This window comes from Salmo salar, chromosome ssa21 (genome assembly GCF_905237065.1).
Source record: "Salmo salar chromosome ssa21, Ssal_v3.1, whole genome shotgun sequence".
NCBI classification, from domain to species: Eukaryota; Metazoa; Chordata; class Actinopteri; order Salmoniformes; family Salmonidae; genus Salmo; species Salmo salar.
Window position 1 is genome coordinate 33,517,666 of NC_059462.1, and position 23,302 is coordinate 33,540,967.

General features: G+C 42.4%; 1 pseudogene; it reads right to left on the reverse strand.

The window, feature by feature from the left end:
- Positions 1–2,956: 2,956 nt before the first annotated feature.
- On the reverse strand, positions 2,957–22,754 carry LOC106582232 (neuroligin-4, X-linked-like; annotated as a pseudogene).
- Positions 22,755–23,302: the final 548 nt, after the last annotated feature.

The following is a 23,302-nucleotide window of genomic DNA, read 5'->3' on the forward strand; positions in this document are numbered from 1 at the left end:
CGAGGCATTGGAAAACCTCCCTGGTCTTTGTGGTTGAATCTGTGTTTGAAATTCACTGCTCGACTGAGGGATCTTACAGATAATTGTATGTGTGGGGTACAGAGATGAGGTAGTCATTCAAAAATCATGTTAAACACTATTATTGCACACAGTGAGTCCATGCAACATATTATGTGACTTGTTCAGCAAATCTTCAGTCTTGAACTTCTTTTGGCTTGCCATAACAAAGTGGTTGAATAGTTATTGACTCAAGACATTTCAGCTTTTCATTTTTAATTATTTTGTAAACATTTCTAAAAACATAATTCTACTTTGACATGATGGGGTATTGTGTGTAGGCCAGTGACACAACATCTCAATTTAATCTATTTTAAATTCTGTCTGTAACGCCCAAAAAATGGAAACAGTCAAGGAGTGTGAATTCTTTCTGAAGGCACTGTATATGAGAAGCATATAAATGGTAAAATACAGATATATTTTATTTAACAAAATGCAGCAGAAAGATCTCATACAGCAAAGACTCTTCCATCCGTTTACGCAGAAACTGAAAATAATTATAAAAAAGACATCTTCTAATCTAGCCTATAGTAGCATTTCAAATAAGATTCATCGTTTCAGATCCACTGTTGCAGCTTTCTTTAAATACAATACAGGATATGATATTATTAGATTTACTTTTGTGGTTCAAAAAGCTCACAAATGCAGAATATGTGTCGGGACGGAATTCAATCGTAACGTTTTAGACTTCAGCATGATTGAATTCGGGTCTCAGGTCAACTCATCAGTTAAGTCTCTGGGTTAGAAGTCAGCGTTTCGGGTAAGGGGTCTAGGGTACGGGACTGAAATAAGGGTTCATAGACAGGTTGAGGTTAGGATGAGGGTCGAGGTTAGGATGTGGATCAGGGTTAGAGATCAGGGCCAGAGGTTACAGGTCAGGGGTTAAGGCGTCCGCATGCTTCCAGAACAGTTCGGAACAGTTTGTACATATATTATGACGCCATTTTGCGATGTTTTTGTTTGTTTTGGACTTCCGAAAGGGTTTTTCAACTGTTCAGGAACACTTCATTTTTTCACGAGGCAAGCCGGAGTTGGTAGCCGGAGTCTGGTATTCGGAGTCTGGTATTCGGAGTCTGGTAGCCAGAGTCGGTAGCCGAAGTCTGGTAGCCAGAGTCGGTAGCCGAAGTCTGGTAGCCAGAGTCGGTAGCCGAAGTCTACACCCCCTCGTCGGAATTGTTCAATGAAGTGCCTGTTGTCATTCAACTCGAGACGACTTGTTCTGATGCAGATCTTTTCACTTGAGAAATACTGCACCAAACATCTTAGTTAGATGTAAAATTGCGCGACTTAGATCTCCTACAAACAGTACTATTGCCGCTTTCTTTTTAAACAAAGGTCTTTTAAGGGATTATGCGAGCACCCTCATTCGAACTAAAGCATGCTGACGCCTTTAGCCTAAGGACAAAGGTAAGGGACCATGACAGAGAGAGGGCCAAGGACAGACCCAGTTCCATGTCCAAGTACAAGCCTCGGCTCAGAGAAGAGGGTGGGCATAGATATAATCAGGGTTAGGATTAGGGTCAGGGTTAAGATGTCAGAAGTAAGCGTCAAATGACATCTTGTTCTGAGGACCTATACATTTATAATCAACTCAAATTAAAGCCTTAAATAACACATTTTGATGCGATAAAACAGTAAAACCTTTAAATCTTACAATCTTTTCTCCATAATGTTTACAAGTTATTTACATATTTGAACAGACTGCTGGTTGGTAGATGTGACCTTTGGACTGTTGAACTTGTTATTGTTGAACCCTTCAGAGGCCTTTGACCTAAAGGCCAGGACTAGAGTCTGAATCTTTCCCGTCTGTCTGTTGTTCACTCTGTCTGTCGGTTCCTATCATTCAGACCACATCTATGGCCAGGCTGAGCACAGAGCTGCAGGGAACATTGATCCTCTGAAGGATTTCTTTGCAATTGAAAAATTCTACATTCAAACTTCACTGGTTCTTCAAGTTGTTCCCAGAGTGGTTCAGTCAGTAGTCTGACCTGGACATTACAGAAGCCCCAATCCAGGGCAAGTCACACGGCAACACAGACCATTTTTGATGCAGCTTATAGACAAGCAATGTTTCCATGATGTATGGACCATATTGGCAGCCATTTTGGATGTTCTCATTCATAATGTTTCATTTCCTGATGCACATTACTTCCTCTCCCAGAGTTCATCACTTCCACTCCCTCCGTGTCCTACACATGCAACACGGCAGACTGGATCGTTGTCTTAGTTGGGATGCACCCCCACAACAAATCCAGGTGTCATGGGGATCATGGGGGTGGCGGGGTGAGAGCCAGGGGTCATGGGCAGAGACCTGGGAGTCATCAGGGGCACATCGTCAGGGGAGCGTCTCAGGGTTAGGGTGTAGTCTGGTGGACAGGTCAGTCGCAGGGTGTCCAGAGTGTTGTAGATGTCCTGTGTGTCCAGCATGTCAAGAGCCTCCAATGTGTGGTGTATGTTGTGTGTGTCGTGTATCTCCAGGGTGTTGTGTTGATGCAGGGCCTCAGCCTCCAGCTGCTTCAGAAGCCCCTGTTTGTGTGGGGTACAGAGATGAGGTAGTCATTCAAAAATCATGTTAAACACTATTATTGCACACAGAGTGAGTCCATGCAACATATTATGTGACTTGTTCAGCAAATCTTCAGTCTTGAACTTCTTTTGGCTTGCCATAACAAAGTGGTTGAATAGTTATTGACTCAAGACATTTCAGCTTTTCATTTTTAATTATTTTGTAAACATTTCTAAAAACTTAATTCCACTTTGACATGATGGGGTATTGTGTGTAGGCCAGTAACACAACATCTCAATTTAATCGATTTTAAATTCAGGCTGTAACACCAAAAAAATGGAAACAGTCAAGGAGTGTGAATTCTTTCTGAAGGCACTGTATATGAGAAGCATATAAATGGTAAAATACAGATATATTTTATTTAACAAAATGCAGCAGAAAGTTCTCATACAGCAAAGACTCCTTCCATCTGTTTACGCAGAAACTGAAAATAATTATAAAAAAGACATCTTCTAATCTAGCCTATAGTAGCATTTCAAATAAGATTCATTGTTTCAGATCCACTGTTTCAGCTTTCTTTAAATACAATACAGTATATGATATTATTTAGTTTACTTTTGTGGTTCAAAAAGCTCAAAAATGCAGAATATGTGTCGGGACAGAATTCAATCGTAACGTTTTAGACTTCAGCATGATTGAATTCGGGTCTCAGGTCAACTGATCAGTTAAGTCTCTGGGTTAGAAGTCAGCGTTTCGGGTAAGGGGTCTAAGGTATGGGACTGAAATAAGGGTTCATAGACAGGTTGAGGTTAAGATGAGGGTCGAGGTTAGGATGTGGATCAGGGTTAGAGGTCAGGGTCAGGGGTTAAGGCGTCCACATGCTTCTGAAACAGTTCAGAACAGTTTGTGCATATATTATGACAACATTTTGCGAAGTTTTTGTTTGTTTTGGACTTTGGCAAGGGTTTTTTCAATTGTTCAGGCACACTAATTTTTTAGCGAGGCAAGCCGAAGTCTACGCCCCCTCGTCGGAGTTGTTCAATGAAGTGCCTGTTGTCATTCAACTCGAAACAACTCGTTCTGATGCAGATTCTTTCACTTGAGAAATACTGCACCAAACATCTTAGTTAGATGTAAAATTGCGCGACTTAGATCTCCTTGGGAAAAAAAACGTCAAAATTAATGAAAGATTTCTTGACTATTTTGGGGAAGTGGCTATGGCATCTCAAAATGGACAAACAGTACTATTGCCGCTTATTTTTCATTTTTCAAACAAAGGTCTTTTAAGGGATTATGCGAGCACCCTCATTCGAACTAAAACATGCTGACGCCTTTAGCCTAAGGACAAAGGTAAGGGACCATGACAGAGAGAGGGCCAAGGACAGACCCAGTTCCATGTCCAAGTACAAGCCTCGGCTCAGAGAAGAGGGTGGGCATAGATATAATCAGGGTTAGGATTAGGGTCAGGGTTAAGATGTCAGAAGTAAGCGTCAAATGACATCTTGTTCTGAGGACCTATACATTTATAATCAACTCAAATTAAAGCCTTAAATAACATATTTTGATGCGATAAAACAGTAAAACCTTTAAATCTTACAATCTTTTCTCCATAATGTTTACAAGTTATTTACATATTTGAACAGACTGCTGGTTGGTAGATGTGACCTTTGGACTGTTGAACTTGTTATTGTTGAACCCTTCAGAGGCCTTTGACCTAAAGGCCAGGAATAGAGTCTGAATCTTTCCCCGTCTGCCTGTTGTTCACTCTGTCTGTCGGTTCCTATCATTCAGACCACATCGATGGCCAGGCTGAGCACAGAGCTGCAGGGAACGTTGATCCTCTGAAGGATTTCATTGCAATTGAAAAATTCTACATTCAAATTTCACTGGTTCTTCAAGTTTTTCCCAGAGTGGTTCAGTCAGTAGTCTGATCTGATCTGCACATCACAGAAGCCCCACTCCAGGGCAAGTCACACGGCAACACAGACCATTTTTGATGCAGCTTATAGACAAGCAATGTTTCCATGATGTATGGACCATATTGGCAGCCATTTTGGATGTTCCCATTTATAATGTTCCATTTACTGATGCACATTACTTCCTCTCCCAGAGTTCATCACTTCCACTCCCTCAGTGTTCTACACATGCAACACGGCAGACTGGATTGTCATCTTAGTTGGACTGGAGAAACTGTCCTCCTCCATCTCTGTCTGTGGTTATACGCGTGTGGTGGAGTGTGTGTGTGTGTTGGGGTGTGTGTGCGTGTGCATATGGGGCAAGTGTGTGTTACTGTAAGGACTAAAGCCCTGCATGGGCTGCATCCCCACAACAGATCCAGGTGTCATGGGGGTCATTGGGGTGGTGGGGTGAGAGCCAGGGGTCATGGGCAGAGACCTGGGAGTCATCAGGGGCACATCGTCAGGGGAGCGTCTCAGGGTTAGGGTGTAGTCTGGTGGACAGGTCAGTCGCAGGGTGTCCAGAGTGTTGTAGATGTCCTGTGTGTCCAGCGTGTCAAGAGTCTCCAGCGTGTGGTGTATGTTGTGTGTGTCGTGTATCTCCAGGGTGTTGTGTTGATGCAGGGCCTCAGCCTCCAGCTGCTTCAGAAGCCCCTCCCCCTGCAGCTGGTGTGTGATATCAGCATTGATGATTTCATGGCGTGGAGGTGGGCGTGGCGGCCTGCGATGTTCCATCTTGCGCTTGTCTTTCTTGTAAAGCAGAGCAGCGAAGGCCAGGATGTTGAGGAAGAGGAGTGAGGCTCCCACTGCGATGGTAACGCTCAGCTCAGTGGAGTAGTCCTCCAAGACGGGGTGGGGGACCTGCAGCTCCTCCCCCTGCAGTGCCGGAGCCTGGGGCGTGGACGGGGGGTTGGGGTGGCGCGTGCTGCCCAAGCCCAGGCCTTTAGACAACCGCTTGGTGTAGGAGTGAGGAGTTGTGTCCTGGGGAGGGCTGTGGGTTGCAGAGGACACGTACTGCAGCAACTCGTTGATGTTGTGGAGGTGGGGAACCAGCTGCAGCCAGAACGCTGTCTTGGTGGCTCTGGAGGTGGAGAAAAGTTTTGGGGTTTGGTTTTGCAGCAGAATCATCATCCATAAAAAGAAAAACTATATTTCACAAGGAATCTGACAAAATATACACAATAACATAAGATAACATCATACATTATAAATTATAGTTATTATACATTAAACAGATAGAAGGGGAAAGTGGCAAGTGCTGCTAGCATGAAGTGCTAACATTGCAAAGTTTAACAAGATATGGCAGCAGCAAGAAAGGCAGGCAGGGAAACATCTACCTGTAGTGGTCTGTGATGATCTGATCTACCTGTAGTGGTCTGTAATGGTCTGTGATGATCTGATCTACCTGTAGTGGTCTGTAATGGTCTGTGATGATCTGATCTACCTGTAGTGGTCTGTGATTATCTGATGTACCTGTAGTGGTCTATAATGGTCTGTGATGATCTGATCTACCTGTAGTGGTCTATAATGGTCTGTGATGATCTGATCTACCTGTAGTGGTCTGTAATGGTCTGTGATAATCTGATCTACCTGTAGTGGTCTGTAATGGTCTGTGATAATCTGATCTACCTGTAGTGGTCTGTAATGATCTGTGATGATCTGATCTACCTGTAGTGGTCTGTAATGGTCTGTGATAATTTGATCTACCTGTAGTGGTCTGTAATGGTCTGTGATAATTTTATCTACCTGTAGTGGTCTGTGATAATTGTATCTACCTGTAGTGGTCTATAATGGTCTGTGATTATTGTATCTACCTGTAGTGGTCTGTAATGGTCTGTGATCATTGCATCTACCTGTAGTGGTCTGTAATGGTCTGTGATTATTGTCTCTACCTGTAGTGGTCTGTAATGGTCTGTGATTATTGTATCTACCTGTAGTGGTCTCTGACACGTGGCTTCAGGCCGATGTGCAGGTAAAGCTGTTCTTTGGGGGTATACTTGGCCCAGGCCACCTCCTCAAAGCGGTTGGGTTTGGTGTGGATGAACTTGGTGTCCTGGGGCACTGGCTGGTTAGGATCTCTGAGACAGAGAAGAAAAACACAGTCAGGAAAAGTTATCTTAAAGGTTAATCATGGTTACTTTACCATTCATTAGGGGAAAGTAAGAGATGTTTCTTAGCGAAAGAGTTATACAAGACAATATCTCACCCTGTCTTGGCGAAGTTGGTCCAGTATGTCATGACCACGGCGCTGAGCATCACATCATTTTTAGAGAAGTTACAGTTGAAGAGGTCTGTGGGTCCAATCAGCGGCAGACCGAACACATATGGCACCTCATCTCCGTGGGCGGAGTCAGCCCAGGCGGGCGACACGTCACTCTGACAGTGGTGGTAGAAGGAGTAGAAGTATGTTGGCGATCCATACTGGGCATGGAGGTCTGCTGTGGCCACCGCCGGCGCCACCCACTGGTGATCAGTGAACAGAGCGACTAGCGTCTTCCGCCGGGTTTCAGAGTTCTCCCGGTCGGCCCAGTCTGTGTACATGAACTTAATGCTCTCTCTCAACGTGTCCTACCGCAAGGATAAAAAAATACCTTGTCAATAAAGCACATGGGAGCATAGATGGATTGCAGTATGCAGAGTCTATTTTTACTTTTTGCTGAACATATTCTTTGCCCTCCAGCAACTGAATAGAAGCACTGGATGTGGATAGACATTTTCCTGCAGCCTACCTTCCCCTCTGGGTAGCCGTAGAGACTGTCCACGAAGTCTGACACGGCAAAGTCAAAATCGTCGCCGGAGACGCCATCCTCACCATTGACCATCCCGTCAACGAACTTAAGCCCCTCCCCCTGGTTCACACCCAGCATGATGTCATAGTTGAGGAACTCCCCCTGTGTGTGAAGAACAGGGTTGTCAATAACAATATTATGCAAAACAGAACATTGTACTGTCTACACTCGGTTTGTTGTTTATATTAAAACATTTTCATTAAATCGATTTTAATCCGAACTAAGTTTTGTTGCTAAGGATTCCACGACGTGGTTAGCCGTTACGGCTGGGACTGCAAGTTTCTGTTCCTTTTTTTGCATGGATTCCGCGAGTGCTAGCTGGCTGTACTACAGACACCTGTCGTCGTCATGGGAAAGACACATTGTTATCTTTTCATAAAACAACTGGTTGCAGTAAAGAGCCAATCTGGATACTAAGGAGATCCTGAGGGAAATCGGCGAGTACCAACAGCTTTACGCTATGGAGGAACAACATACTCCATCATGGAAAGATCCGACCACCTCACAAAATAACTTTAACCAGAAAAAAAAGAAAAACAAATTAATCTACAGACACGGACGATTTACTTACCATTGAGGTAGAGGCTAGTGCTCTGGCTGGAATCCATGCAACACTGGAAAAGTTGTGTGAGGAGGTAGCAGGGCTGAGGGGGAGTTTGGAGTTCAGCCAGAGTGAAATTCTCACGCTCCAAAGAGAAAACAAGACACTCACAGCCAAGGTAAAAATCCACGATTCCAACATGGATTGTCTACTCAGGGAAAACAGGGTGATGAAGGAGTCGCTAGTAGACATACAAAGTCGTAGCATGCATGAGAATCTATTTTTTTCTGGGATTCCTGAGGACGCATCCAATAATCCAGAGGGCGTGATCAGAAAATTAATGCAATCCGCCTCGAAACTTCCTACAGAGACTGTAAACAAGATGGCTTTCCACCGAGTACACAGACTTGGAGCTCGGAGCGACAAGACCAAGAGTCCCCGACCGATCATCGCAAAATTTGAACACTACCAACAAAAGGAGCTGATCAAAAGCAGGGGAAGGGAGCTGAAAGGGACCAAATTCAATCTCAATGACCAATTTCCAAGGGAGATAAACGAACATCGTAAGAGACTGTACCCGGTACAAAGACAACAAAGGATGGATGGTAGGCGTGCCTTTATCATTGTGGACAAAGTCTTTATAGATGGACAGCTATTCCCAGACAGCTCCATAACACCGTGGCTGTACTAAATTCTACAGGGACTTCAGGTTACGAAAAAAAAGAAGGTATGGAAACTGTAAAAATATCAGAACATTATGAAGTGGATATGAACATACACATACTCAATTACATGCTTGCTTACACATACGGACTTATACATACACACACACACCTGATCTCGCTCTCTTCGCACTCTCTCTTTCTCTCTTTTCTCTTCTCTTCTCTCCCTCTATTGTCGAGAACTGTTTATAATTTAATGTGTTTATTGTTTGTCTATCTTTTTATGTATTTGTCTACAAGTTTATATATGTTTACAACAAGCAAGGGGAAGATATCAGAATAGGGGCATTGGGGAATAATAACATATTGTACGGAATACATTTGTACTGTAGTGAAGCCATCTCTAGAGTAATGCAAGGTCTCTTTCATGATCATGTGAAACGTCGATTGCTATGGAAATGCTGGATGTGTTTTTCAATGATGTTAAAGGTAGTTATGATGCAAATATGATGGTGATACGATATGGATTACAATTATCATCATGAGTATTAAGGCTATACGCTACATGTTACACCCATAGACACTCAACCATGCAAATTGGCAGTTATTATTTATTTGGACATCACACATTATAGTCTTACTCTTATACAGACATCGTACACACTCTCACTATATCACATCCAATATCATACACATCAACCTACTCAGATTTGCTACACACATAATATCTTGTCACAATATTCTAACATCTGTGGCATTGGCTCACAGGCAAGGGAATAAAACAAATATTGCTAGAACCTATTTCTTGAATTCTAAATATCAGACATTTGAAAGCTCTAGTTTTGACCTTTATAATACCTCTGATGGCAGTAACTTTACAAGCACTAATTATGGTCAATTTAGACTGAGAATAGTATCTAGATATGGTAAGGGGTGAAATAAGTATAGCCAGTTATAACTGTAATGGTTTAGCAGATTATAAAAAAAGAAGATCAGTCTTTACATGGCTAAAAGAAAAGGAATATACAGTGGGGCAAAAAGGTATTTAGTCAGCCACCAATTGTGCAAGCTCTCCCACTTAAAAAGATGAGAGGCCTGTAATTTTCATCAAAGGTACACTTCAACTATGACAGACAAAATGAGAAAAGAAAATCAAGAAAATCACATTGTAGGATTTTTAATGAATTTATTTGCAAATTATGGTGGAAAATAAGTATTTGGTAAATAACAAAAGTTTATCTCAATACTTTGTTATATACCCTTTGTTGGCAATGACACAGGTCAAACGTTTTCTGTAAGTCTTCACAAGGTTTTCACACACTGTTGCTGGTATTTTGGCCCATTCCTCCATGCAGATCTCCTCTAGAGCAGTGATGTTTTGGGGCTGTCGCTGGGCAACACGGACTTTCAACTCCCTCCAAAGATTTTCTATGGGGTTGAGATCTGGAGACTGGCTAGGCCACTCCAGGACCTTGAAATGCTTTTACGAAGCCACTCCTTCGTTGCCCGGGCGGTGTGTTTGGGATCATTGTCATGCTGAAAGACCCAGCCACGTTTCATCTTCAATGCCCTTGCTGATGGAAGGAGGTTTTCACTCAAAATCTCACGATACATGGCCCCATTCATTCTTTCCTTTACACGGATCAGTCGTCCTGGTCCATTTGCAGAAAAACAGCCCCAAAGCATGATGTTTCCACCCCCATGCTTCACAGTAGGTATGGTGTTCTTTGGATGCAACTCAGCATTCTTTGTCCTCCAAACACGACGAGTTGAGTTTTTACCAAAAAGTTATATTTTGGTTTCATCTGACCATATGACATTCTCCCAATCCTCTTCTGGATCATCCAAATGCTCTCTAGCAAACTTCAGACGGGCCTGGAAATGTACTGGCTTACGCAGGGGGACACGTCTGGCACTGAAGGATTTGAGTCCCTGGCGGCGTAGTGTGTTACTGATGGTAGGCTTTGTTACTTTGGTCCCAGCTCTCTGCAGGTCATTCACTTGGTCCCCCTTGTGCTTCTGGGATTTTTGCTCACCGTTCTTGTGATCATTTTGACCCCACGGGGTGAGATCTTGCGTGGAGCCCCAGATCGAGGGAGATTATCAGTGGTCTTGTATGTCTTCAATTTCCTAATAATTGCTCCCACAGTTGATTTCTTCAAACCAAGCAGCTTACCTATTGCAGATTCAGTCTTCCCAGCCTGGTGCAGGTCTACAATTTTGTTTCTGGTGTCCTTTGACAGCTCTTTGGTCTTGGCCATAGTGGAGTTTGGAGTGTGACTGTTTGAGGTTGTGGACAGGTGTCTTTTTATCTGATAACAAGTTCAAACAGTTGCCATTAACCTGTTGGGGATAGGGGGCAGTATTTACACGGCCGGATAAAAAACGTACCCAATTTAATCTGGTTACTACTCCTGCTCAGTAACTAGAATATGCATATAATTATTGGCTTTGGATGGAAAATACCCTAAAGTTTCTAAAACTGTTTGAATGGTGTCTGTGAGTATAACAGAACTCATATGGCAGGCAAAAACCTGAGAAGATTCTGACCAGGAAGTGGCCTGTCTGACAAGTAGTTGTTCATCTTGGCTCTTTTTATTGAAGACTGAGGATCTTTGCTGTAACGTGACACTTCGTACGGCTCCCATAGGCTCTCAGAACCCGGGAAAAAGCTGAATGACGTAATTCAAGGCCCAGGCTGAAACACACTAGCGCATTTGGCAAGTGCTCTATCAGAGGGCCTTTAGACTGAGGCTCGTGCATGAGGGGATAGCATGCTTTTACTTTCTCTCTCGTTGAATGTAAACAGGCTTTGCCGGTCGGAATATTATCGCTTTTTCACGAGAAAAGTGGCATAAAAATTGATTTTAAACAGCGGTTGACATGCTTCGAAGTACGGTAATGGAATATTTAGACATTTTTTGTCACGAAATGCGCCATGCTCGTAACCCTTATTTACCCTTTCGGATAGTGTCTTGAACGCACGAACAAAACACCGCTATTTGGATATAACAATGGATTATTTGGGACCAAACCAACATTTGTTATTGAAGTAGAAGTCCTGAGAGTGCATTCTGACGAAGACAGCAAAGGTAATAACATTTTTCTTATAGTAAATCTGACTTTGGTGAATGCTAAACTTGCTGGGTGTCTAAATAGCTAGCCCTGTGATGCCGGGCTATCTACTGAGAATATTGCAAAATGTGCTTTCACCGAAAAGCTATTTTAAAATCGGACATATCGAGTGCATAGAGGAGTTCTGTATCTATAATTCTTAAAATAATTGTTATGTTTTTTGTGAACGTTTATCGTGAGTAATTTAGTAAATTCACCGGCAGTGTTCGGTGGGAATGCTAGTCACATGCTAGTCACATGCTAATGTAAAAGCTGGTTTTTGATATAAATATGAACTTGATTGAACAAAACATGCATGTATTGTATAACATAATGTCCTAGGGTTGTCATCTGATGAAGATCATCAAAGGTTAGGGCTGCATTTAGCTGTGGTTTGGGTTTATGTGACATTATATGCTAGCTTGAAAAATGGATATCTGATTATTTCTGGCTGGGTACTCTGCTGACATAATCTAATGTTTTGCTTTCGTTGTAAAGCCTTTTTGAAATCGGACAGTGTGGTTAGATTAACGAGAGTCTTGTCTTTAAAATGGTGTAAAATAGTCATATGTTTGAAAAATTGAAGTTTTTGCATTTTTGAAGTATTTGAATAACGCGCCACGGGATTACACTGGCTGTTGAGTAGGTGGGACGCAAGCGTCCCACCTAGCCCATAGAGGTTAATACAGGTAACGAGTGGAGGACAGAGGAGCCTCTTAAAGAAGAAGTTACAGGTCTGTGAGAGCCAGAAATCTTGCTTGTTTGTAGGTGACCAAATACTTATTTTCCACCATAATTTAAAAATAAATTCATTAAAAATCCTACAATGTGATTTTCAGGATTTTCTTTCTCATTTTGTCTGTCATAGTTGACGTGTACCTATGATGAAAATTACAGGCCTCTCTCATCTTTTTAAGTGGGAGAACTTGCACAATTGGTGGCTGAGGAAAAACAAAAATAACTTGAGGAACTTATTCAAGAACGATCTAATGTAATCTATTACAAAAATAAAGCAAACTGGATGGAATATGGACAAAACTCTTCCTGAATCTCCAATACAGGAACACTAACAAAAATAATTTGCAGAAACTCTTTACTGAAGACTTAGTCATCTATGATTCTCCGAATGATATTTTAAAAGAGGAAGCTAATTATTTTAGGCAGATGTTCTCTTTTCCGTCTCATCCTTTCCCATTGAATGAAGATTATGGTAAGGAATTCTTTCCAAATAATATAAGAAATGGAAAATTAACAAATGTACAGAAAGATCAGTGTGAAGGCCAAATTACAGAGAAATAACTTTTTGAGGCTATTAATTCATTTTAGTCTGGAAAATCCCCAGGGCTTGATGGCATACCGGTAGAGGTATATCAAGTATTTTTTGATATACTAAAAGCTCCATTGTTTGATTGTCAGGTACTCAGCAGAAAGGTCTGATTTCTCTATTATTAAAACAAGACCCAGATGGCAGATATAAAGACCCAGTCTATCTAAAAAAACTGGAGGCCCCTTACACTTCAATGTTGTAATGCAAAAATACTAGCAAAATGCATAGCACTCAGAATTAAAAACAGTTTTACCAGGTATTGTTCATCCTGATCAGACAGGTTTTTTACATGGACGATACATTGGAGATAATATATGACAACTACTAGAAATAATAGAACATCATGAAACATATAAGAAGCCAGGAATGGTATTTATAGCGGATTTTGAAAAGGCATTTGATAAAGTAGGACTGTATTTTATTTATAAATGCCTAGTTTTTTCAATTTCAGTAATTCTCTTATAAAATGGGTTAAAATAATGTATAGCAACCCCAGGTGTAAAATAGTAAATAACGGCTACTTCTCAGAGAGTTTTGAATTGTCAAGAGGAGATAAACAAGGGTGTCCGCTGTCACCATGTCTATTCGTTATGGCCATCGAAATGCTAGCTATTAAAAGCAGATCCAATAACAACAATAGAGGATTAGAAATCCAAGACTTAAAAACAAAGGTGTCCATGTAGGCTGATGACTCAAGTTTTATATTAAGTCCGCAAGCTAGATCCCTGCAATGTCTCATTGAAGATCAAGATAACTTTTCTGTACTCTCTGGACTAAAACCTAATTATGACAAGTGTATAATATTACGTAGTGGACACTTAAAAAATACAACTTTTACATTACCCTGCAGTTTACCTTTAAAATGGCCTGATGGTGAAGTAGACATACTCAGTATTCATATCACAAAATATATAAATAAGCTCTCCAAAATGAATTTCAATAGAAAACTTGTAAAAATAGACAAGCTCCTGCAACCATGGAGAGGTAAATACCTGTCTATTTATGGAAAAAATGCCCTGATTTACTCCTTAGTCATATCTTAGTTTACTCACTAACTTATGGAGCTGCCTACTCCTGATGATTCATTTTTCAAATCATATGAGCAAAAAATATTTTGCTTTATCTGGGATGCTAAACCAGATAAAATAAAACGTGCCTATCTATATAATGAATATGAATTGGGTGGGTTGAGATTATAAAATATAAAAGCACTTTTATTTGAACCCTAAATGGTTCTCAAGTAAATTACTAAGAAAAGCTCATCCATTGTTTAAAAATTGCCTTTTTGCCTTTGTGCAGATTGCCATGTCTTATTTTCGATTAATTGAAAATTATACTTTTTTCAAAGTATCTCTCTTTTTCAAACAAACATTGCAGAGCTGGCTACAATTTCAATTTCACCCCCCTGAAAAGATAGAACAAATATTACAACAAATATTATGGCTGAACTCAAATGTGCTGGTTGATAAAATAACTGTATTTATGGGAAATATGTTTGAAAAGGGTATTTGTTCTTAAATGATATTGTAAATTGGAATTGTAGAGTTATGTCCTTCATGGAGTTATCAGAATTGTACGGAAAGGTCTGCTCAATCCAAGAGTACAACCAATTGATTACAGCATTGCCCCAAAAATGGAGGAGGCGGGTGGCTGCGGGAGGAGGTAGGGAACTGGTCTGTCTGCCCAATATAAAGGATCAAAACTGGCAAAAGAATAAAAATAGCATAAATAGGAAAGTATACCAGTTTCATTTGAGGACCAGGATGTTGACAACTGTGCAATACAGATTGCAAAATAGTTGGGAAGAGATTTTTGATGTACCGATTCCATGGTAGAGGGTGTATGAGTTGATATATAAAACAACACAAGATTCAAGACTTTGTGCTTTTCAGCTAAAATTATTGTATAGAATTCTTGCCACCAACAAAATGTTGAATATTATATTTCGGGCATAAAATCATCGAAGCTCTGCAGATTTTGTTGTGAGGATACAGAATCAATAGACCATTTATTTTGGTATTGCCCTCAGGTAGCCTGTTTCTGGGCTCAGGTTCAGGAATAGGTGAAAATGCATAGCATTGATCTAAAATTGACTCTAGAAATAGTACTGTTAGGAGATCTGGAGAGACCGGGTCAGTCAATTACTAATATACTAATACTCTTAGTAAAAGTATTTATCTTCAACTCGCAATCTGTGGATTGTATTCGATTAGATAGATTGAAATTGTCCGTTAAACATCACAGCATAGTTGAAAGATATGTGTTGTGTAGAAACCTGAAGTGGGTGGCCAGCAGAGATAGATGGGATGGGCTGAGGGAAGCTGAAGGTTGGTATGTGGAATTGGAGACAAGTGGGAGTGGAGTTGCTGTGTGAGAGATAGAATGATGGTCAAAGATGAAAGTTAAAAGGCTGATGCTGTGCAGGTGTGTGTACACATGCATATACACACACTCTCATTCAAATAAACACATACAAGAACACACACATAAATGTAATAGTGCCAGACATGCACACAAACATATACAGTTGGCATTGCTGTTATGATTTTAGTTGCCCTTGATGTCCTTTGTTTTAATTATTATTTTTTATTTTTTGCATTGTTGTTTGCTGTTTTCTTCAGTTTTTTCCTTTTTTCTCTTTAGTTCATTCTCTTGGTTGTTGGTGCATTGGGGGGTTCTTGGGGGTGGGAAATGGAATTAATTGTATTTTTTCTTTTTCTTCCTGGGGGGGACTGTGGGAGGGGTCTCGAATGGTTGAGGGACAGCTATTGGGGACCTGTGGGGGGGATCTTGGAGGGTTCGGGTTCACTTTTTTGGCCTAGTGGTAGATCGGACAACGTGCCCTTGAGCAGGGCATTGACCCTGGATGCTTCTGTGTGTCGCTCTGAATGGGAATCTGTTGGATGACTGGTATGATGTAGTTGTTGAGCGGCTTCACTGCAAGTATATTGTATGTCTTTGAATATTCAATAAATAAATAAAATATATATATATATATTATGTATCCTTAACCCTCATCTCAGAACCCAAAATGAAATCTTGCCAAAACAAATAAACCATATAACTTGTAATACATGTATAATCTACACTGTAATATACAAAACATTAAAAACACCTTCTCTTTACAAGACATAGACTGACCAGGTGAATCCAGGTGACAGCTATGATCCCTTATTGATGTCACTTAAATCCACTTCAATCAGTGTAGATGTGTATGAGTGCCGTTCAAAGGGTGAATGGGCAAGACAAAAGATTTAAGTGCCTTTGAACATGGTATGGTAGTAGGTGCCAGGCGGTTTGTGTCAAGAACTGCAACTCTGCTCAACAGTTTCCTGTGTGTATCAAGATGCAACTCAGTATTAGGAAGGTGTTCTTAATGTTTGGTATACACAGTGTATATAAACCATAGAGTGTTTTATATTTTCTCACCTGCTCCATGAGTATCTGGGGGTCATCAGGGATGACATCACCGTCGATGACAGGTCCGAAGGCGGTGTGGTATTTAGCTGGGGTGATGTTCTGTTCCAGCAGCTCCTGGTAGGTCTTCCCCTGCAGGCAGGCAATCAGCTCTGATGAGTCCTCCAGGCTGCAGCCCACTTTGTCCCCCAGCAGCCTTGCATACTTCCCTGGCTGGTAGTTGACCGCCCAGCTGGACAGGGCTGTCCCACTCTGGATGATCGCCTTCTGGAACAGATCTGATAAACAGCATGCTGACAGAGGTTAGAGGTCAGAGGTTATAGGTCAGGAATTGGAGGTGACTCTTTGAGAAGTGTGACCAGGCTGACAGAAGTTAAGAGGTCAAGGGTAAGGGTTCAGAGGTTGGGTTCAGGGGTTAGAGGTTACTTACCCTCAGAGTAGTGGGACAGAGTTAGCAGGCTGACACAGGAAGCTCCAGCCCCGGAGCCAAACACAGTGACTCTGTCTGGGTCTCCGCTGAATGCAGCAATGTTCTCCTTCACCCAGCGCAGAGCCTGGATCTGGTCCAACAGACCATAGTTGCCTTTAGCTGCCTGGTCACCCGTACTGAGGAAACCTGAAGAAATAACACATAAAAAATACTCACAAATATAAAAGGAAAGTCTAGTAAATATCAAGAGTAAAATTATATTTAAAAATAACACATCAAACAGGAATATCTTATTTAAAAATACTTTTCATCAAAGATATGAACAGCAGGATGTAAATATGGGCTAGGAACTAAAGGGAAACACTACTTCAAAAGGAAACACTAGGTTTGATTCCTTACAATTCTGGGACTACATGTAGTCGGCTCACTGGGGATTGGCTACTACGGCAGATACTTATAAATCTCTCATTAATGATTTTAATAAATCAATAATAACAATTATTACAGTATGCTGTTACAACCTAAGCCTAACGCTAACCCAGTATGTGGCTGCAGTTGTTAAGCCTTACTGTAGACAATATTCATTGTCTTAACACAAGAAAAATCTTGGTGAGATTGACAGACATGTTTTGCAGTGTAGCCAAACCCTGAGGACTCAGTGACTAATGATGTCATGTGACCATGGCTCACCACCAGTCAGACCTGGGGTAGACCTGGGACACCAGAACATCTGCGTGTCACTGAACACATGCACAGACGCAGACGCAAAATGAGTGTGTCACTAATTCACACACCACACTAGGGACATGAGTGTGTCACTAACAGACATATACAGGATGAGCTGAAGCGTGTGGGTGTCACTGAGGGCTGTGCCACAAGATACATGTGACCTTAAATGATCATGTCAGATCACTTCAACCCTCCTCTCCCCCCTTCCTCTTCCCTTTTCCTCCTCCTCCCCTCCCCCTCTTTTCCTCCTCCTCCACTCCCCTCTTTTCCTCCTCCTCCCCTCCCCCTCTTTTCCTCCTCCTGCACTCCCCTATTTTCCTCCTCCTCCCATCCCCTTTTCCTCCTCCACTCCCCTCTTTTCCTCCTCCTCCCATCCCCCTCTTTTCCTCCTCCTCCACTCTCCTCTTCCTCATATCCCCTTTTCCTGCAACACTCCCCTCTTTTCCTCCTCCTCCCCTCCCCTCTTTTCCTCCTCCTCCACTCCCTCACTCCCTCTTTCAGTTTATACTTTCCTCCCCCCTCCTCTCTCCCCCTTCCCTCACCCTCTCTCCCATTCCCTTCACCTCCTTGCCTCTCACCCTGCCTCTCTCCTCTCATCCTTCTCTCATAAGCTTAATTGAACTCCACCTACTGTGAGCCATAAACACAGAGCTGATGGCTCCCCTCTAACCAGGCGTATATATACACACACACACACACACACACACACAGACACACACACACACACACACACACACACACACACACACACACACACACACACACACACACACACACACACACACACACACACACACACACACACACACACACACACACACACACACGAGATGAATCTGGCTGTGTACAGGCTGCTAGCTTCCCAGTGTCAACACAGAAATGTGACATTTCAACCAGTGAGAGAGTAACAGAAAGGTGATTAGGCGGAATTTAACGACGTGATGATGGTGATGATGATGACGACAATGATGATGATGATGATGATGGTGACTAACCCAGTACTCCCAGTCTGTAGTTGATTGTGATGACGATGACGTTTCCATAGCTAGCCAGGACACTGCCGTCCATCATGCTGCCGCTCCCCTCTGAGTAGGAACCTCCGTGGACGTACACCATCACTGGCCGCAGACTGCCCTCATCATGGATGTCTGGAAACAAACACACACAAGCCATATTTTCAGAGCGCTAAACAGCTCTTGCAGATAGCAAAGAAACATGTGGGTGCATGCATAATATAAGTTGAGGTAGATGCAGTGCATGTGTGTGTGTGTTTGTACATACTACATACCTTCCTCAGTAGGGACGTATATATTGAGGTAGAGGCAGTCTTCACTCTGCTGTGCCAGGTATGCGCTGGCTATGTCCAGGTTGGCAGAGTACCAGAGAGGTAACATCTCTGTCAGCAGGCTGTGTTCCTCTACAGGCTGGGGGCAGACAGGGGAGAACTGGGTGGCGTTTCTCACCCCCCGGCCAGGACAGGGGGGGCTCAGGGGGCTGGAAGCGTCTCTCCCCGGTGGGGGGGCGGGCGTAGGGGACCCCCAGGTACTGGACCACAGGGCCCAGCAGGTCAGAGGGCATGGGGGTCAACTGACCCCTCAGTCTGCCCTGGGACGTGGTGATGACTGACTGGCTAGCAGCAGGGGGGAGGGACAGGATAAGGGAGAGGAGAGGGGGGAGGATGCCCCTCAGTTTGGACAGGGACAGGAGCATGGAGAGTACACACAGTAGAGAGGAGGGGAGAAAGAGGAGAGGGGTGGGGGGAGACGGGGGAGACATGTGGGAGGGACGGTGGGAGCGTTGGTGTTCGGATTAGATCAGGACTCCGACTCTGAGTCTAGCACACACTCAAACAGCGATGGTCTCAGAATATGTCTTTCTCCTCCCTGGGTCAGCCACTCACCTCCCAGTTCTCTCCGCACAGTCACACTGCTCTGCCTGGAGGGAGGGAGAGAGACAGAGACAGACAAAGATGGAAAGACAGACCTTGAATTATATATACAGTTGAAGTCGGAAGTCTACATACACCTTAGCCAAATACATTTAAACTCAGTTTTTCACAATTTCTGACATTTAATCCTATTAAAAATTCCTTGTTTTAGGTCAGTTAGGATCATCACTTTATTTTAAGAATGTGAAATGTCAGAATAATAGTAGAGAGAATTATTTATTTCAGCTTTTATTTCTTTCTTCACATTACCAGTTAGTCAGAAGTTTACATACACTCAATTAGTATTTGGTAGCATTGCCTTTAAATTGTTTAACTTGGGTCAAATGTTTGGGTAGCCTTCCACAAGCTTCCCACAATACGTTGGGTGAATTTTAGCCCATTCCTCCTGACAGAGCTGGTGTAACTGAGTCAGGTTTGTAGGCCTCCTTGCTCATTTCTGCCCACAAATTTTCTATAGGATAGAGGTCAGGGCTTTGCGATGGCCACTCCAATACCTTGACTTTGTTGTCCTTAAGCCATTTTGCCATAACTTTGGAAGTATGCTTCGGGTCATTGTCCATTTGGAAGACCCATTTGCGACCAATCTTTAACTTCCTGACTGAGGTCTTGAGATGTTGCTTCAGTATATCCACATAATTTTCCATCCTCATGATGCCATCTATTTTGTGAAGTGCACCACTCCCTCCTGCAGCAAAGCACCCCCACAACATGATGCTGCCACCCCCGTGCTTCACGGTTGGGATGGTGTTCTTTGGCTTGCAAGCCTCCCCCTTTTTCCTCCAAACATAACGATGGCCACTATAGCCAAACAGTTCTATTTTTGTTTCATCAGACAAGAGGACATTTCTCCAAAAAGTACGATCTTTGACCCCATGTGCAGTTGCAAATCGTAGTCTGGCTTTTTTTGGCGGTTTTGAAGCGGTTGCTTCTTCCTTGCTGAGCGGCCTTTCAGGTTATGTCGATATAGGACTCGTTTTACTGTGGATATAGATACCTTTGTACCTGTTTCCTCCAGCATCTTCACAGGGTCCTTTGCTGTTGTTCTGGGATTGATTTGCACTTTTTGCACCAAAGTACGTTCATCTCTAGGAGACGGAACGCGTCTCCTTCCTGAGCGGTATGACGGCTGCGTGGTCCCATGGTTTTTATACTTGCATACTATTGTTTGTACAGATGAACGTGGTACCTTCAGCCATTTGGAAATTACTCCCAAGGGTGAACCAGACTTGTGGGGGTCTCCAATTTTTTTTCTGAGGTCTTGGCTTATTTCTTTTGATTTTCCCATGATGTCAAGCAAAGAGGCACTGAGTTTGAAGGTAGGCCTTGAAATACATCCACAGGTACACTTCCAATTTACTCAAATGAAGTCAATTAGCCTATCAGAAGCTTCTAAAGCCATCATTTTCTGGAATTTTCCAAGCTGTTTAAAGGCACAGTCAACTTAGTGTATGTAAACTTCTGACCCACTGGAATTGTGATGCAGGGAATTATAAGTGAAATAATCTGTCAGTAAACAATTGTTGGAAAAATGACTTGTGTCATGCACAAAGTAGATGTCCTAACCCACTTGCCAAAACTATAGTTTGTTAACAAGACATTTGTGGAGTGGTTGAAAAACTAGTTTTAATGACTCCAACCTAAGTGTATGTAAACTTCCGACTTCAACTGTACATTGAGACTCCTCTTAGCATGTGGGCTGAACTGGGCAAATTCTTTCTTCTACTGCCAGTTGAAAAAAAATGCATGCAAGTTTTGACACAGCCCATAGTGCAAATAAAGGCAGACTGTTAAGTATAGATATGAAGACCTAATTAGAAAAACATCACTGGCCAGAGAGAACAAGCTCTACAACCTTTCAGGGTGCAGAATGATAGAAACTGACATGCTCTCCTCTCATGCACCAACTACAGAGTAAGTGAGAGTAATCTTGGTAGCATTTTACATTGGACTTCAGGCTACAGCACAGAATAAACTGGTAATAACATGGCAATAGCATGGTGTAATTATGTTATTGTTTCAGAGGAATAATCTTTTCTGCCTACATTCAAAATCAACATGCCAACAATCTTAGAGCTGGCAGCATAGTATGTGACAACAACCTGTCGTCAATTAAGGTGGGAAAAACAGATATAAAATACCCCAATGTTACTCGATAGCTACTTCCTCATTGTTATTATTGGTTTCTAAATCTCAGCCCTTGCTATTAAATTCAACCCCCCCACCCCATGTGCATTAACATTTTTAGGACAAGTCATTTTTCTTATTGTATTGGTCTTTCCATTCATGACAATACATGTCATTTGAATTGAATTGATTTTAGGGGGGGTAATATTTGTGTACCACAAATAACATCTAAATGTATCACTTAGCTGAGACTGGTAGGCCTACTGCAGCTGCAACGTCCTATGTCTGGGCCTGTATCAGCTGCATATGGCTGAATATTTTAATCAGAGCCCATTCCTCTCCATTCGCTGCAGTGACACCCCCCAGGTGCTACAGTGGCCATGACACAGGTTGTGCAGCTTAGATCATGACGCTTTGAATCCGGACATATCTAAAGAAAGCAACCTTATCCTTCTGCTATCCAGCTATATTATCTATCTACAGCTTATAGTGAAATACATTTTATAGCGGGTTTTAGTCACAACATTTTCACTGTGATACGCAACATCCGATGAATAGTAATGAGTGTTGTAGCCTACAGGACACCAAACACACACACACAGAAGAACAGGGTGATAAATGAGACTCACCGACACACACGTCATAGCTCCATTGGTCTGTTCATGTGGCTGCTGCGGTAAAAATGTCCGCTGGCAGAGCATTTCATCCTTCACCGCAAAGAAAAGAGAAGAAGGAGAGAGGACAGAAGAGCGGTGAGAGAAATCCCGGGACCGTGTGTCACTGGACTGCAGAGCCTCGTGCGCCAGCGACGTGCCTGGGGTAAATTCCGCCGTGAGCTCCCGGGAATAGCCTATGTATTTATTGTCCGAACCCTGCAACAACTGAATACGGTACTAGACGTGGTTATTGTTAATGAATAACAAAAACACGATGTTCACATCTCCCTCTCCCTTCCCCTCTCTGTCTTTCTTTCTCTGTCTCTCCCTCTCAAAAGATGCTAATGGAAGTGTTGAATTGAGCCTGCAGCCAATAGATTCCTGCACCCTCATCAGCTTGGGCACACACACACACACACACGCACACACACGGGACAGGCTATCAGTAATCACAGCACAGCTCATCTTAGCTTCTGGATCCAAGTTGGGAGAACTGTGTCTCAGGCAAGATGGAACATAAATGGGATGGGATAACTTCATAATACCTTTCTTCTATTTGATACAAGATGAATGAAAAAAGGAAACCGCACACTGTTCTTGATAGTATCACTGATATTTAATAAGCTTACGTATCGGCCTAACGGCCTTCGTCAGAGCTTTTGTGAATTTTCAGAAAACTGAAAATTTTATGGACGTGTTCGGTACGTCTTGTCTATACACTTTTGTAATATTTGTGAAATGCATATTGTTATGTTTGGTAGCACTTATTTATTTTTCCTTTGCCTCCAACCCCTTTCCATACGTGGAACGGATGTGGGTGGGGCTAGGTCTACATAGAGGTGCTGTTTTCTGAAAATTCACAAAAGCTCTGACGAAGGCCGTTAGGCCGATACGTAAGCTTATTAAATATCAGTGATACTATCAAGAACAGTGTGCGGTTTCCTTTTTTCATTCATCCTGTTTCAACTGTTGCCATGCACCTGTAACAAGATTGCTCAGATGTGCGAGTGCCTTTTGAATCTTCTATTTGATACAAAAAAGAAAAGA